Source organism: Bos indicus, chromosome 16, assembly GCF_029378745.1.
Source record: "Bos indicus isolate NIAB-ARS_2022 breed Sahiwal x Tharparkar chromosome 16, NIAB-ARS_B.indTharparkar_mat_pri_1.0, whole genome shotgun sequence".
Classification (NCBI taxonomy): domain Eukaryota; kingdom Metazoa; phylum Chordata; class Mammalia; order Artiodactyla; family Bovidae; genus Bos; species Bos indicus.
Genome location: NC_091775.1, coordinates 73,796,979 through 73,812,413, shown reverse-complemented (window position 1 = coordinate 73,812,413; position 15,435 = coordinate 73,796,979). Strand labels below are relative to the sequence as shown.

The following is a 15,435-nucleotide window of genomic DNA, read 5'->3' as shown; positions in this document are numbered from 1 at the left end:
AGAGATCGGTGTCTGCTATTAACAAACAGGGGTGGAGAGATCTGCGCGCTGCTAAGCGCAGGCACCCGGGCCCGCGGGCGAGCGGGGGCTGGACCCCGGTGGGCCGGCTCCGGGCGCTCCCGGTGCGGAGGGGCGGGCCGCCTTCCCACTGGTCCGCTCCAGCCGCGCGGCCTGCTGGCCACAGTTCCCAGCGGGCACCACCCGCTCGCGAGCCCGGCAGCCCGGAGCGGCGCGCGCCGGCCCGAGGGCGGGGACGTGCTCCGAGGACGCGCGCGGGGCTGGGCCTCCAACCGCCGCTCGCGGGGAAGAGGGCGGCTTCCCGCGAAGCCCGCCGCCGCCGCCGCCGACTCGGAGGTGCCGAGGGTTGTGGGGGAGCTTGGGGCGCGTGGGGGACATCGCCGCCGCCCGGCGCGGCCCGGAGGTTGGTAGCTGGTGACCGTAGAGAGTCCTCGGGAAGTTAGGTGTTGACTTTTTGCTTAAGGTTGGAAGACAAAAAGAAACGCACCAGACGCTTTCCGTTTCCCATTCCCCTGCCTACGTGCGCGCCCGGAGGCGGGGCAGAGGACGCGCCGGCTCCCGCGCTGGAGACAAAGGCGGCGGCGGCGGCGGCGACAGTGGCCGTGCGCCCGGATCAGTGGCCGGCCGAGTCCGTGCGCGCCCCTGCCAGCGCCCCCTCTCCCTGGCCTCGTCCCAAGTTGGCATTGTTGCGGGAAGTGTGGACGCTGAACCCCTTGGCGGTCTTAGAAATGCGCCAGCCTGACTTTCTGCGGCTCCAGGGACAACGCTCCCCCTCACCCCCCCAAAGTTAGAGACTTCTTGCTTTTTACTCTCCGGACTCAAGTTTCCCTCTTTTCTTTTACGCCTGACCTTTAGGTGGCATCAGTCTTTACGTGGGAAGGCCCTCCTCCCCGCAGTTCCTACCAAAGCGGGCGGGAGACGTACTAGGATGGATGGCATTGGCGTTAAGAAATGTACCGCTTGATTGGTTCGTGGCTCTTGGATCAGGGCGGTCAGGCCATTGAGTTGGCACCCCGGGTAGTTTGTATCATATGGGGTGAAACTTATTGTTTCTGTCCTTACTGTTTTGTGTTCCTCCTTCATTCATTCGCAGAGCTAGGTGTTTACTGCCCCGTGGTAAATGCTGTGGGAACACTAGGAGAGGAGGGGGAAAGCTTTCCTGAGGAGGGGGCTTTATACTGGACTTTGAAGAATAAGTATGATTTTTTTTTCCTTCCGGTGTTCATGGTCCATCTTTTCTGTATTTTTTTTTTCCCTCTTGTTCAGTGACAGACCGTAATTGTCATTAAGTGTTGGATCTGAGCTCTGACCTGAAAGATTTAACTAATAGTAACTGGGATGATGTGCTTGTTAGGTGCTTTAAATCCAGTATTTCTAAATCTTGCAGTAACCGGGAAGGATAGTATTAACCCTCGTCACAGCAGAAGAAAGAAAGGCTTAGAGGAGATGCCAGAGCCACAGGGAGTAGGTGTTGGGGTCGGGGTTTGCACTTCTCTTTCTGGATCAAAGCCTATGCTTTATTTATTGTTTATTTTGCCCCTCCTTGGGAAGTAGGTTATATAGACTAAGGGTGAAGGTCAGGTCTCTGGAGATAGCAGTCATTTTTGTGGGTGGCTCTATGTTGGTGTTAACTCTAGGTAATGTCAGGACCTAGCCAGGGTGATGGGCTTCTCTGGTGGCTCAGACAGTAAAGGATCCACCTGCAATCCTGGAGGTCCAGGTTTGATCCATGGGTGGGGTCTCCTCTCTTCCCCGGAGAAGGAAATGGCAACTCACTCCAGTATTCTTGCCTGGAGAATTCCATGGGCAGAGGAGCCTGGCAGGCTACAGTCCATGGGGTCACAAAGAGGTGGACAGAAGACTGAGCGACTAATGCTTTCAGCCAGGGTGAACCTTACTCATCTGGGCTCCTTCCAGGGCAGGGCCTAGCCGAGGGGGGCGCTCCTTAACTGTTGCCTGGGAGCTCCCTGGCATGGGTGAGGTCCTTGATGCCTTGTCGGGTGCTTTACCCTTTTTCTTTGTTGCCATGGACTTCTTTCAAGTCTGGGGAAGCCAATTTTTAAAAGGCGTTTAAAAATACATAGTTACAAATTCTATTGAAACAGCAATCAAAGTAGTACAAAACCCCCACATATAATGTATGTCTTTAAAAAAATCAATCCATTAAGTATCAAAACTCAGTGCTGTATCAGACAAGGTCTCAGGATTTCAAAGCAGGGATGCCTATGTAAATGATATTTTGCAGTATTTGCAACAGCTGCACTGTGGCATGACAGAATCTGTGACTCTCACTGGTGACAGAGTCACTGGAAATGCTCTTGCTCTCTGCATATATAATCCAATGCATTCCTGAATTTCAGAGGTTCGTGAAAATAAAGATGTATGAGAAAAGGCATTGAAGTTCATGGGTGGAATTTAGGAGGCCATGAACACCTTGTGGATAGAGGGCTGGGTGTCTAGGTTACAATTCTGGCTTGGCGGTTTTCTTCCTGCACTGTCTTGCTGGCCACCCTATAGCATTACAGTTTGTTTCCTTCTCCTCCAGTTCCTGTCTCCTTTCCCTCAGGTTCACAGCTGTTTTGATGGTCAAAGCTGTTGAAAGAGAATTGCTGGATTGTTTGTCTGCTCCATCTGCGCTGGTCTTGCTCTGCATAATTCTGCTGGAGAATATTCCCACAACAGTGGTTTTGTTATCTAAAGCATGACTATCTTCCCTTCTTTCCTTCCCTCCAATGATGTATGGTGTTACCAGTGTCAGGAAAGAAGGGAGTTATCACGACATGTCCTACAGATGTTTTAAATCTTCAGATGTTATTGTCAACAATTTGATGGTAGTACATTTAAATATTCAGGTGACATGGACAGGTTTTTTGAATAAAATACCTCATAAGACACAAGAACTAGAAAATTTGTGTAGTTCCGTATCTGTAAAGAAATTAAATTTGTATTTAAAAACCTTTTCAGAGTAGAATTTCCAGGCCCAGATGGCCTCACTAGTGCAACATCACAAACATTTAAAAAAATAAAAAAGAAGAAATACTCCCTGACTGCTTTTATGAGGCCAGCATAGCCTTGTTACTAAAGCTTGATAAGGAGGTTACAAGAAACTCTAGGTCAGACTCTCATGGAAAAGACACAAAAGCCCTAAAAGGAAGTATTGGTAAACCAGATCTAGTGACCTATACCTGTATTTATGGGACCCTGCTTATTTAACCTATATGCAGAGGACATCATGAGAAACGCTGGGCTGGAAGAAGCACAAGCTGGAATCAAGATTGCCGGGAGAAATATCAATAACCTCAGATATGCAGATGACACCACCCTTATGGCAGAAAGTGAAGAGGAACTAAAGAGCCTCTTGATGAAAGTGAAAGAGGAGAGTGAAAAAGTTAGCCTAAAGCTCAACATTCAGAAAACTAAGATCATGGCATTTGGTCCCATCACTTCATGGCAAATAGATGGGGAAACAGTGTCAAACTTTATTTTTTGGGGGCTCCAAAATCACTGCGGATGGTGATTGCAGCCATGAAATTAAAAGACGCTTACTCCTTGGAAGGAAAGTTATGACCAACCTAGATAGCATATTCAAAAGCAGAGACATTACTTTGCCAACAAAGGTCCGTCTAGTCAAGGCTATGGTTTTTCCTGTGGTCATGTATGGATGTGAGAGTTGGACTGTGAAGAAAGCTGAGCGCCAAAGAATTGATGCTTTTGAACTGTGGTGCTGGAGAAGATTCTTGAGAGTCCCTTGGACTGCAAGGAGATCCAACCAGTCCATCCTAAAGGAGATCAGTCCTGGGTGTTCATTGGAAGGACTGATGTTGAAGCTGAAACTCCAATACTTTGGCCACCTCATGCAGAGTTGACTCATTGAAAAAAACCCTGATGCTGGAGGGATTAGGGGCAGGAGGAGAAGGGGACGACAGAGGATGAGATGGCTGGATGGCACCACCAACTCGATGGACATGAGTTTGGGTGAATTCCGGGAGTTGGTGATGGACAGGGAGGCCTGGCGTGCTGCGATTCATGGGGTTGCAAAGAGTCGGACACGACTGAGTGACTGAACTGAACTGGAGCCGTGACCAAGTTGGATTTACTCCGGGAATGTAAACTTTGTCTAACATTAGAAAATCAATAATTGTAATTTAGCCACAGAATAAAGGAGAAAAACTACTTAATAAAATTCACCCATTTGTGATAAAAATTCTTTGTAAGCTAAAACATTAAGAGATTTAAAACACTTAAAATAATAGATGGTAAATCACTGCTCCACAGATAACTCTGTGGTTTCATTATAAGCCCAATTGAAATCCCAACAGATTTTTTTCAAAAATAGCCAATAAGCTAATTTTAAAATATATATGGAAATTCTAGACGATCTTAGTAAAGGAGCAAAGTTGGAAGATTTAAGCTGCTGGATGAGTATGTAGTTTGTCAGTGTGGTGTGGATACAATGCCAGATAGACCATGGAACCGGGTAGAGAATCCATAAACAGGCTCACATATCTGAGATCTCTTGATTTATAACAGAAGTGGCTCTGCAGTGCTCTAGAGAAAGGACAGTCTTTTCAGTCAGTGTTCCTGGGCCAATTGGATATCCAAATGGACAAGGTAAATTTTGATCATCTACCTCACCCTGTATACAAAAATTAATCGATATGTCATACAGCTAAGTGGGAGATCTGAAACAAAAAAGCTTCTGGAAGAAAGCAAAGTAGAACACCTTTATGACAAGGTTTATTGAATAGGACACAAAAAGTGCTAATTATAGAAGAAAATATTGGTAAGAACTACTGTTCATGGCAAGATTCCGTAGAGAGAAAAGGCAACTTGCATGATGGGTGAAGGTATTTGTAAGGGCTATATCCAATAAAGGACTCATACCCAGAATGTAGAAACAGTTTTTCACAAATCATTGAGAAAAAGATAGCCCAGCAGAAAAATGGGCAGGTCACTTCCCAAAAAGGATTTTCAGATACACAATAAACATGAAAAAGGGATTAACCTCATTAGTAATTGCTGCTGCTGCTAAGTCGCTTCAGTCCTGTCCAACTCTGTGCGACCCCATAGACAGCAGCCCACCAGGCTCTGCCGTCCCTGGGATTCTCCAGGCAAGAACACTGGAGTGCATTAGTAATTAGGGAAATACAAATTAAAACTATAATGGGATATCACTCTATACTCACCGGAATGGCTAAAAAACACAAAACCCTGTCAATGCTGAGTACTGGGTAGAATATGGAAAACTGGACCTTTTATACATGATGGTTGATGGGTATGGAAGTTAGTATAACTGTTTTGGAAATTGTTTTGCAGTATTGCAGTATCATTACTAAAACTGGGCAGATGCATCTCCTGTGACTGAGCTACTCTGTTCTTGATAAACTCTGAACAGTAAGGCAGATACATTTGCACCGAAAGACATGTAATAGTATGTGCAGAGCAGTATTATTCCTAATAGCTTGAAGTCGGAAACAACTCACGTGTTCATCAGTAGTAGAATGGACAAAAGTGTAAGCAAATTGCTTATGCAATGGAATTCGCCACAGTAATGAGAATGAACAAATCTGCTTAACACACAACGTGGATGAGCCTTGCAAAGGTAGAACTGAAAAAAGGTGGACACAGCAAGAGTTAGTGCTTTGTGAATCCCTTTTTTTGGGGGAAGTTCAAAAATGGACAAAACTAAATAAACTAGGGTGTTAGGAGTCGTGCTAGTGGTCACCTTTAGTGGAAGTGAAAGGACAGAGAGGGGATTCCGTTTTTTATCTAAGTAGTAATTACTGGAATGAGTTTGCTTTTTTGAAAGCCTTATACTTAAAAAAAAAAAATTAAGCATACTTTAATACAAAATTCACTTAAAATATATTATTAAAATTTTTGATTCATTCAGCTGCCCCTAATCTGGGGAGTGTAAGATGTGGTGAGCATGATTCTGGTGATTAAAAAGGCTTCAAATAGGTTGAGAATTTTCCAGGGAAGGGATACAATATCACATCAGTAACTTTTCTGAACTAGGGGCTTATGCATCTGCCTGCTTTTCTTCCAATCTTTAACAGCAGAGATCTGGCTCAAGGGCAGTTCATATAAAAGGACTTAGAGTTATGTTGGATATTAAGATTGACAGCAGTGTGAGATGGAAGCTGAAAAATGCTAAGTTGAGAACTGAATACAAAATTTTGTTTTCAGGTTTCATTTTCTTGCAGCTTAAGTTTTTAGTTTATAACAATTAGATTAAAATATTCTGATATTTTATATAAACCCTTTTAATGAAGTACTTTCCTCCCACTTGACCATGAACTAATTGAGGATAGGGATGGCATATTAGTTTCCTATTGTTTCTGTAACGAATTATCATAAACTTAGTGGCTTAAAACAGCAGAAATTGGTTATTTTATAGTTTTGGAGATCAGAAGTCCAAACTGGGTTGTCGGGGTAGTGTTCCTTCTAGAGACTCCGTGTGGTGGGGCGGGGGAGGGGGGGCGAGGGGGAGGCGTCTTTTTTTCTTTGCTAATGTTCTCTGTCGCTTACATTCTTTTATTCTTGGCCCCTTCCTCCATCTTCAGAGTGTATCCCTCTGACCTCTGCTTCCATCATCCTCTCTCCTGTCTGTCCCTGACCTGCCTTCTTCCCTCTTAGCAGGACTCTGTGCTTACATCAGGCCCATGTCAATTATCAGGGATAATGTCCCCATCTTGACATTTTTAACTGAATCACATCTGCAGAGTCAATTTGCCATGTAAGGTAACATATTTACATGTTCGGGAATTAGGGCATGGACATTTTTCTAGGGGAGCCATATCTGGCAGATCTTCCAGATAGAATCTTTCTATTTTGTCTTCACGAATAGCACAGTTCCTGATTCTCTGTAGGAGCTCATTGATGTTTGTCGAATGAAGGACTGAGTCCCAGTTTTCACTGTTTGAAGTCTAGTTTCCCAAGAGGAGAAATGATGGTCTTGTCCTACTCTGGCTCTGCACACCTGGAATTTTGTGTTCAGCTCCAGGTACCTGTACTGTAAAGAGACAACTGACAGCTGATAAAGGGTCTGGGAACCCAGCCATGGAAGAAATGATTGAAGGCAGCCTGGGGGTTTGTCCTGGAAGAGGGCTTGGGGTGGAGCGGATAGCATTAATTATCTTTCAGTGTTTATGAGTATGATTGGCAAGAATAATGAACTATTCTTTCAGTATACTTAATAATAGTGGGAATAATACTAAAGACAACAAAAATAAGCATTTTAGAGCCTACTATGGTCAATGTAATGTTCTGTCTCTTTGTAAACGCATTTAGTCGTCATGGCAACTCTCAGAAGATAGTTACCATCTCCATTTTATAAGTAAGGGCATTGAAGCACAGAGAGGTCATGCAACTTGTACTAGGTCACACAGCTAGAAAGTAGCAAAGCTGGGATTCAGCCTTTGGCGTTCTGACTCCAGAGCCATGCTTTAAACTATCACACTATCCTGCCTCTGTGCTTTTAGTTTCTCCAGGTACAGTAAGTCTAGTAGCAGAGTGCTTCTGAGAAATGGAGGGGCAGATTTTGACTCAGTTTAAAAAAAAAGAGCTAACAATAAGAACTTCTTTGAAATAGTTTCCCTGCTTTGCAGTGTTACTGGACATGGTCAGGTAGGGTATTGTACTGAGTTGGCCAAAAAGTTTATTTGGGCTTTTTGTACCATCTTATGGAAAAACCCGAACAAACATATTGGCCAACCCAACAAAAGAAATTCCCAAACTGGCTCCATCAGACCAGGCGACAGTACTGATTTTGAAATTGGTTTGGGAAGGTAATTCTTTAAAATATATGTCTCTCTCAGCCTTTAGGACATTTTACTTAATAAAGATCTCCAGTGAGATGTAGTTTTCCCACTGCCTCTCCAGAGTTTACTTATTAGCAATTCTAACATCCTGGTGAGGTAAGCCATGTCTCTGCCCCTTTTTAAGATACTCCCAGCTGGCGCTAAAGAACCTGCCTGCCTGTGCAGCAGACAAGAGATGTGGGTCAGTCCCTGGGTGGAGAAGATCCCCTGGAGGAGGGCATGGCAGCCCAGTCCAGTATCCTTGCCTGGAGAATCCCATGGACAGAGGACCCTGGTGGGCTACAGTCCATGGGGTCGCAAAGAGTGGGACACAACTGAAGCGGCTTCACATATACACACTCCTCCAGTAAAGAGGTGGAAGCTGTTCCCTCTTCCCCCTTGAGTCTGGACTGAGCTTTTGACCATAAAACGTTCTGTGAATTCTGGAGCCTGGTCCTTAAGAGACCTTGCCCCTCTTGCTTTTGTCTTTTAAGACCCTGGAGCCACCGTGCTATGAAGGCCAGCCTCCTAGAGGACACATGCCCACGTGGAGGAGAAGTGAGGCGTCTAGGTGACGGCTGGCACCAAGTGCCAGCCGTGTGGGTGAGGTCATTGTCCCCTCCAGCTGCCTTGAGCCAGGGCAGTGACAGTCATGTGAGTTGATGCCAGGTGAGATCTGCAGAAGCATTGCCCAGATTGCCACCCCCCAGAATCACAGGAGAGAATACAGCTTGTTATTTTAAGCTTCTGTGTTTTGGAGTGATTTATTGCACAGTGACACATAGCTGATACATAATATTTTGGTGCATATTTGGATGTCGTGATAACGTATTTTTAAATATTCAGTAATTAGACTTTTGCCCAGCCCCGTGGACCTCTCCAATCACAGCTGATCATTCCAATGTATTGGTGAAGCCTTTCTGGGTTTAGGAAAGTGTTTCTCTTTAGAAGGATGTGGGTAGAAGAATGAGACTCTTAAGCAAGGTTGGGAGAACACTGTACTGTGAGAAGACACCATGAATCTGGGCTTGATTTTTCTGGTAGAAGTCATGTAATTTATATTCTGCAAAATAGGTCTCTGTTTCAACAAGTTGGACCTGGAAAAGAGTAAAAGTCTCCTAACATTTTTTTCCAAATGTGCTAGAATATTGCTCTGCTATGGCATTTTCTTTTCTGTAATGCCTTTGTCATTTCAGTGGGCATGAGTTTCTTTTGCTTTATTACTTTGTGGTTTCCAGAGTGCTCATTTGTTCCTAAATGTGGAACTATTTCAAGTTTACTCAACCCTTATCTCTATATAACTGCTGACTTTCCCCTCATATCCGAGGTACATTAGTTTGGTTTAGTTCGTCTTCTTCAGTAAATCTCTTAAGAAATGTGTGAGTTAGATGTTTCCTGTGTATTTGGATTACATCTAGTTGATTTTCTTCCTGGGAGTATCTATACTATACGTAACTTTAAATTCTTTTGCATGTGTATAGCTTGTTATCTTCTAGCTTTCCTGATGAATTGATTTCATCGTAGATGTTGAAAAAAATGAATCGGGTGAACTTGAACAATAGGGAGGTGGGTGAAGGAAGGCTCTGGAATTAGACTTGGTGAGTATGAATCTAAGCTCTGCTCCTTAGATTTGTGTGATTTGGGGCAGATTTCTTGATCCTTCTGGGCTTTGGTGGTCTTTTGTGTTAATGAGGGTACCAGAAGTACCAAGCTCAGAGCTGTTATGGAGATGAAGTGAAAGAATACTTTTAAAGTGCTTTATCAGAGAAGGTAATCTGTCAATACTACTTATTAGAGTACATTTTAGTTCCGTCGCTCAGTCGTGTCCGACTCTTTGTGACCCCATGGACTGCAGCACGCCAGGCTTCCCTGTCCATCACCAACTCCCGGAGCTTGCTCAAACTCATGTCATCAAGTCAGGGATGCCATCCAACCATCTCATCCTCTGTCGTCCTCTTCTCCTCCTGCCTTCAGTCTTTCCTGGCATCATGGTCTTTCCCAATGAGTCAGTATTAGAGTACAGCTGTTACTTAACTCTGGGTAAACTCAGTATCGGACAAGGCAATGGCACCCCACTCCAGTACTCTTGCCTGGAAAATCCCATGGACGGAGGAGCCTGGTAGGCTGCAGTCCATGGGGTCGCTAAGAGTCTGGCACGACTGAGCAACTTCACTTTGACTTTTCACTTTCATGCATTGGAGAAGGAAATGGCAACCCACTCCAGTGTTCTTGCCTCGAGAATCCCAGGGACGGGGTAGCCTGGTGGGCTGCCGTCTGTGGGGTCCCACAGAGTCGGACACGACTGAAGCGACTTAGCAGCAGCAGCAAACTCAGTAGAGAAATATTTCAGTTTAGTTAGTTGGGCATAGTGATGGTGATGGTGCTGGAGATTGTTAGCTTCATGTTGAGGTTGCTGTTTTAAAGTCATCTGGTGCATGGGAATATTTGGCTCCTCTGTCCGTGGAATTCTCCTGGCAAGAACACTGGAATGGGTTGCCAGTCCCTTCTCCAGGGGATGTTCCTGACCCAGGGATTGAATCCAGGTCTCTTGAATTGCAGGTGGATTCTTTGCTGTTTGAGCCACCATGGAAGCCCAGGTGCTATTTAGACCCCATTTAGTGCTAAATACCAAGGGTGAGGAGCAGGAAAGAATTTAAAGAGGAAGTGTTGGAATCCATTTGTTGTACTTAGCAACAGTAAAGATAAAGGACTTTTGAAAAGATGTTGGAAATCGCTGGGGAAAAGCATCTTACAGAAGTTGTGTGCATGTACACTTCAGGCTTTGGCACAGTGAACTGTCCTTTTCTGCCAAGAGTAAGGAACAGGATTTCTGCCTAAGAGAGTGGGCGTTGAGAACTTAGGTTCTGTTTTTTTCTCCTTTGCTGGCTTCTCTGGATCCTTGGGCAGATTGTGTCTTTTCTCTGAGCAGGACTCTGATCCCTGAAAAACGAGCTAACTGTTAGTCCTCCTGGTGGGAATGAGAGTGGATGGCATCTTTGAAAGCAGGTGGAGTGTTAAATTACAACGTGAAAGCAAAGGTACATTGCTTCAGTATAGAAAACCTTCTCTTCGTGGAGGAAGCCTTGCCATTTTCCAGCTAAGGTTTTATTATGTGGGCCCCATGAGTTCTATAGTTCCCAGATAAATATAGTACTTTTTGGAACTACTCAGCCTGGGGCTCTTATACCCAATACAAGGTAGAGAAATCTTGTTCATCCAGTCGGACTTCTTTCCTTTAATCCCAGGAAAACCTTTGCCATGGTTTTCTTCCAAGGCCTAATCTTAAATGCATTTTCTCTCTTAGTCTTCACTTTGTGCCAGTTCCCTACTCTCATCAGTAACACCAACTTTGAGACAATATAGTCTTAACAGCTTTGGAGATGCTGTTTTAGGTCCCTTATTCCCCCTCCACCCCACTGCCTCCTGGACTAGTTTGGTGCCATGTGCAACTTGATTTTTCCTACTGTGTTGCATGGTTCTAGAACTTTCTCTCCACTTGCTACCAAGGGCCTGAATCGCTGACCTCCCTGCCTCTTGACGCTACCACCATGTCAAAGGTCTTCCTGAAGCTTCACACAAAAATTAAAAGTCATATATGTTTAAGACCCTTTGCCACTTGGCTCCTAAACTACCCACATTTTTTCTTATCATCCTGACCAGTATTCCCTCTGAAGTGGAAGTGTTCTCAGACACATCTTTACCATCAGATCTCCCTGTAACCCTCCTTAGCTCTCACATCAGTAATGTAACCTCCTTTATATAGATTTATCAGGTAGATTCCTACTTTAAAACAGGCTGTGTTGTTGTAGGTTGGCTGTTTCCTATAGAAATCATGATGTAAATGGTGATGAGTTTCTAGAGTATTGAATGTGTGAGTGTTAAGTCACTCAGTCATGTCTGATTCTTTGCAACCTCGTGGACTGTAGCCTGCCAGGCTCCTCTGTCCATGGAATTCTCCAGGCAAGAATACTGGAGTAGGTTGCCATTCCCTTCTTCTCCATGAAATCTTCCTGACCCAAGGATTGAACCTGGGTCTCCTGCATTGCAGGTGGATTCTTTACCGTGTGAACCACAGGGGAAGTCCAGGCTGTTGCATGGATGCGCACTTAACTGATAATGTTGCTGCAGCCCTGAATCTATGCATGAAAAACAGAAAAAAGGCATCACTTACACATTTGAGTAAGGATTTCTTTAATTTCATTGTGGTAGCTTGTGCCTAAAGAAGAGCGTAATTGTATTTAGAAGATTGAAACATTAGAAACTTGAGTATTTTCTGAGTCTTTAGGAACATATATGAGTTTGGACATTAAAAAAAAAAATTCTAGTTATATTCCCAAAGGTGCAGCTTTCTTTTCTTTGATACTGTTGTGTCATTAAATCCCTTAAAACATGCCTACCCTGATTGGCTCTCTGCACAGCTGAAATGAACAGAGATGGGGAGAGCACTGGAGAGAGCAATCTTCCTGAGATAAGTGGACAAGAGTTGAAAAGAATTATTAAGGAAGAAAGATCTGTTAAGGACAAGTGGGTGCATGTGTGGTGGTGGTGTTTTGAGGTTACATTCCTGGGATTGTGAATGGTGAGGCAAGAAGAGTGAGTACTGCATATAATTCCTCTTGGGGCTAAGAAAAGAGATGGTGAGAAGAGACACTGTGCAGAAAGCTCTCCAGAGGCCCCCAAGGACACGTTGTTGCTGTCTGGGGTGGCCTTGGGCTGGATGTGGGGACAGGAGGAGGATGAGACATTGGAGAGAGCTCTTGGGGTGCTGATGGGCGGAAGAAGGCCCTGCAGCAGGTGGGATGCTCAGTCCCTCCCCCCATGGAAGGTCAATTAGAGGTCATCAATTCAGAAGGAAACCCAGGGCTCTGGCAAGGTAAGTTCTGTGGCATCCTGGATGGCATGGGGGTTTGGGGGGAGAATGGATACATGTATATGTATGGCTGAGTCCCTTTGCTGTTCACCTGAAACGATCATAATATTGTTTATCAGCTGTTCAGTTCAGTTCAGTCGCTCAGTCGTGTCCGACTCTTTTCGACCCCGTGAATTGCAGCACGCCAGGCCTCCCTGTCCATCACCAACTCGCGGAGTTCACTCAAACTCATGTCCATTGATCTCATCCTCTGTCATCCCCTTTTCCTCCTGCCTCCAATCCTTCCCAGCATCAGAGTCTTTTCCAAGGAGTCAACTCTTCTCATGAGGTGGCCACAGTACTGGAGTTTCAGCTTTAGCATCATTCCTTCCAAAGAACACCCAGGACTGATCTCCTTTAGAATGGACTGGTTGGATCTCCTTGTAGTCCAAGGGACTCTCAAGAGTCTTCTCCAACACCACAGTTCAAAAGCATCAATTCTTCAGCACTCAGCTTTCTTCACAGTCCAACTCTCACATCCATACGTGACTACTGGAAAAACCATAGCCTTGACTAGATGGACCTTTGTTGACAAAGTAATGTCTCTGCTTTTGAATATGCTATCTAGGTTGGTCATAATTTTCCTTCCAAGGAGTAAGCGGTTTTTAATTTCATGGCTGCAATCACCATCTGCAGTGATTTTGGAGCCCCCCAAAATAAAGTGTGACACTGTTTCCACTGTTTCCCCATCTATTTGCCATGAAGTGATGGGACCAGATGCCATGATCTTCGTTTTCTGAATGTTGAGCTTTAGGCTAACTTTTTCACTCTCCTCTTTCACTTTCATCAAGAGGCTCTTTAGTTCCTCTTCACTTTCTGCCATAAGGATGGTGTCATCTGCATATCTGAGGTTATTGATATTTCTCCCGGCAATCTTGATTCCAGCTTGTGCTTCTTCCAGCCCAGAGTTTCTCATGATGTATTCTGCATATAAGTTAAATAAGCAGGGTGACAGTATACAGCCCTGACGTACTCCTTTTCCTATTTGGAACCAGTCTGTTGTTCCATGTCCAGTTCTAACTGTTGCTTCCTGACCTGCATATAGGTTTCTCAAGAGGCAGGTCAGGTGATCTGGTATTCCCATCTCTTTCAGAATTTTCCACAGTTTATTGTGATCCACACAGTCAAAGGCTTTGGCATAGTCAATAAAGCAGAAATAGATGTTTTTCTGGAACTCTCTTGCGTTTTCCATGATGACAAAACAAAAAGTTAAAAAAAAAAAAGCCCAGAGGTTAAAATTTACTTACCACTAAATGGAAAATTGCAATGGCACCCCACTCCAGTACTCTTGCCTGGAAAATCCCATGGGCAGAGGAGCCAGGTAGGCTGTAGTCCATGGGGTCGCAAAGAGTCGGACTCGACTGAACGACTTCACTTTCACTTTTCCCTTTCATGCATTGGAGAAGGAAATGGCAACCCACTCCAGTGTTCTTGCCTGGAGAATCCCAGGGACGGTGGAGCCTGGTGGGCTGCCGTCTATGGGGTCGCACAGAGTCGGACACAACTGAAGCGACTTAGCAGCAGTAGCAGCAAATGGAAAATTACTATATCCTACAAAGTCCCCCAAAGAAATCTTAACATATTCTGGGAGATGCCAGGTATTTAAAAATAAAGGGTTGTTGTTGTTGTTAAGTCATTTCAGTCGTGTCCAACTCTGTGCGATCCCATAGACGGCAGCCCACCAGGCTCCTCTGTCCCTGGGATTCTCCAGGCAAGAACACTGGAGTGGGTTGCCATTTCCTTCTCCAATGCATGAAAGTGAAAAGTGAAAGTGAAGTCGCTCAGTCGTGTCCGACTCTTTGCGACCCCATGGACTGCAGCCCACCAGGCTCCTCCATCCATGGGATTTTCCAGGCAAGAGTACTGGAGTGGGGTGCCATGGCCTTCTCCGAAAACAAAGGGTAGTGGTTCTGAAAAGTACTAGGGGATCCTGCGAAGGTGTTGTTGAAATTCCAGGGCTTAGAGAGATTGGCCGTGGAAGTACTAGTGGCGGATTGTGGGTCTTCTAGGAGCTCTGCGGGAGAAACTCATGTCTCAGCAACTTGTAGGTAATTACCAGGGGACCGTCTGGTTGGAGGACCACTAATTTCTGACCTCATATTTTATGAAAGGGAAAGTTTATATCCATTCTTGCTCTGATTCCCTGAAGAAAGGGGTTTGTGAGTAGTAGGTTCTGAGCTAGACTCTGAAGGCAAGTAACTCCGTGAACTGGTACTAAAGGGGCTCCTTCCCTGAGGGGTGAGGTGGGGGCCCAAGGGTCTCAAAACCTGGATTTGAGCCCTGGCACCATTATTTCTGGTTGAATGACCTCACCATGTTCACATTCATCATCTATAAATGCCTGCCTCCGTTGCTGCACATACTTCACCCAACTCTTGTGAAAATACAGTGAGCTCACGGGTGAGATCTAAGTTTTGGCATTACTGTCACGTATTAGACGTGCTTGCTGGGGGCTTAACTTTTTGCGCTTGTTTTAATTTGACTTTGACATATGTGAGAGGTTTAAGTAAAGCAATGACAGCCATAGAGGGGTTTACATTTAGCTAACTCTATGTCATTTGGGAACTGATCATTTAATTTGCAGAATTTTAGGACTTCCTGTTACCTGCTTTATTAAGAGTATAGACATGGCTGCCGTAACAGAGAGCTTTAGAATGGCACAGCCTTAAACAACCTGGGAATGCGTTTCTCTTTCATGTAACAGTC

The 15,435-nt window shown here is 44.9% G+C and overlaps 1 protein-coding gene across 4 annotated transcripts in view; it reads left to right on the top strand.

Annotated features, from left to right (window-relative positions):
- The first annotated feature begins 242 nt into the window (after window positions 1–242).
- The window catches only part of HHAT (hedgehog acyltransferase), a 352,855-nt gene continuing 337,662 nt past the window's right edge, over window positions 243–15,435 (top strand). The window contains exon 1 of one of the 4 annotated variants that reach the window (XM_070768646.1): window positions 243–354. The gene's annotated coding sequence lies outside the window, so the exon portion shown is untranslated. Of the gene's footprint in view, window positions 422–15,435 lie in introns of all 4 variants that reach the window. The other 3 variants (XM_070768650.1, XM_070768651.1, XM_070768645.1) reach the window with 3 other exon arrangements.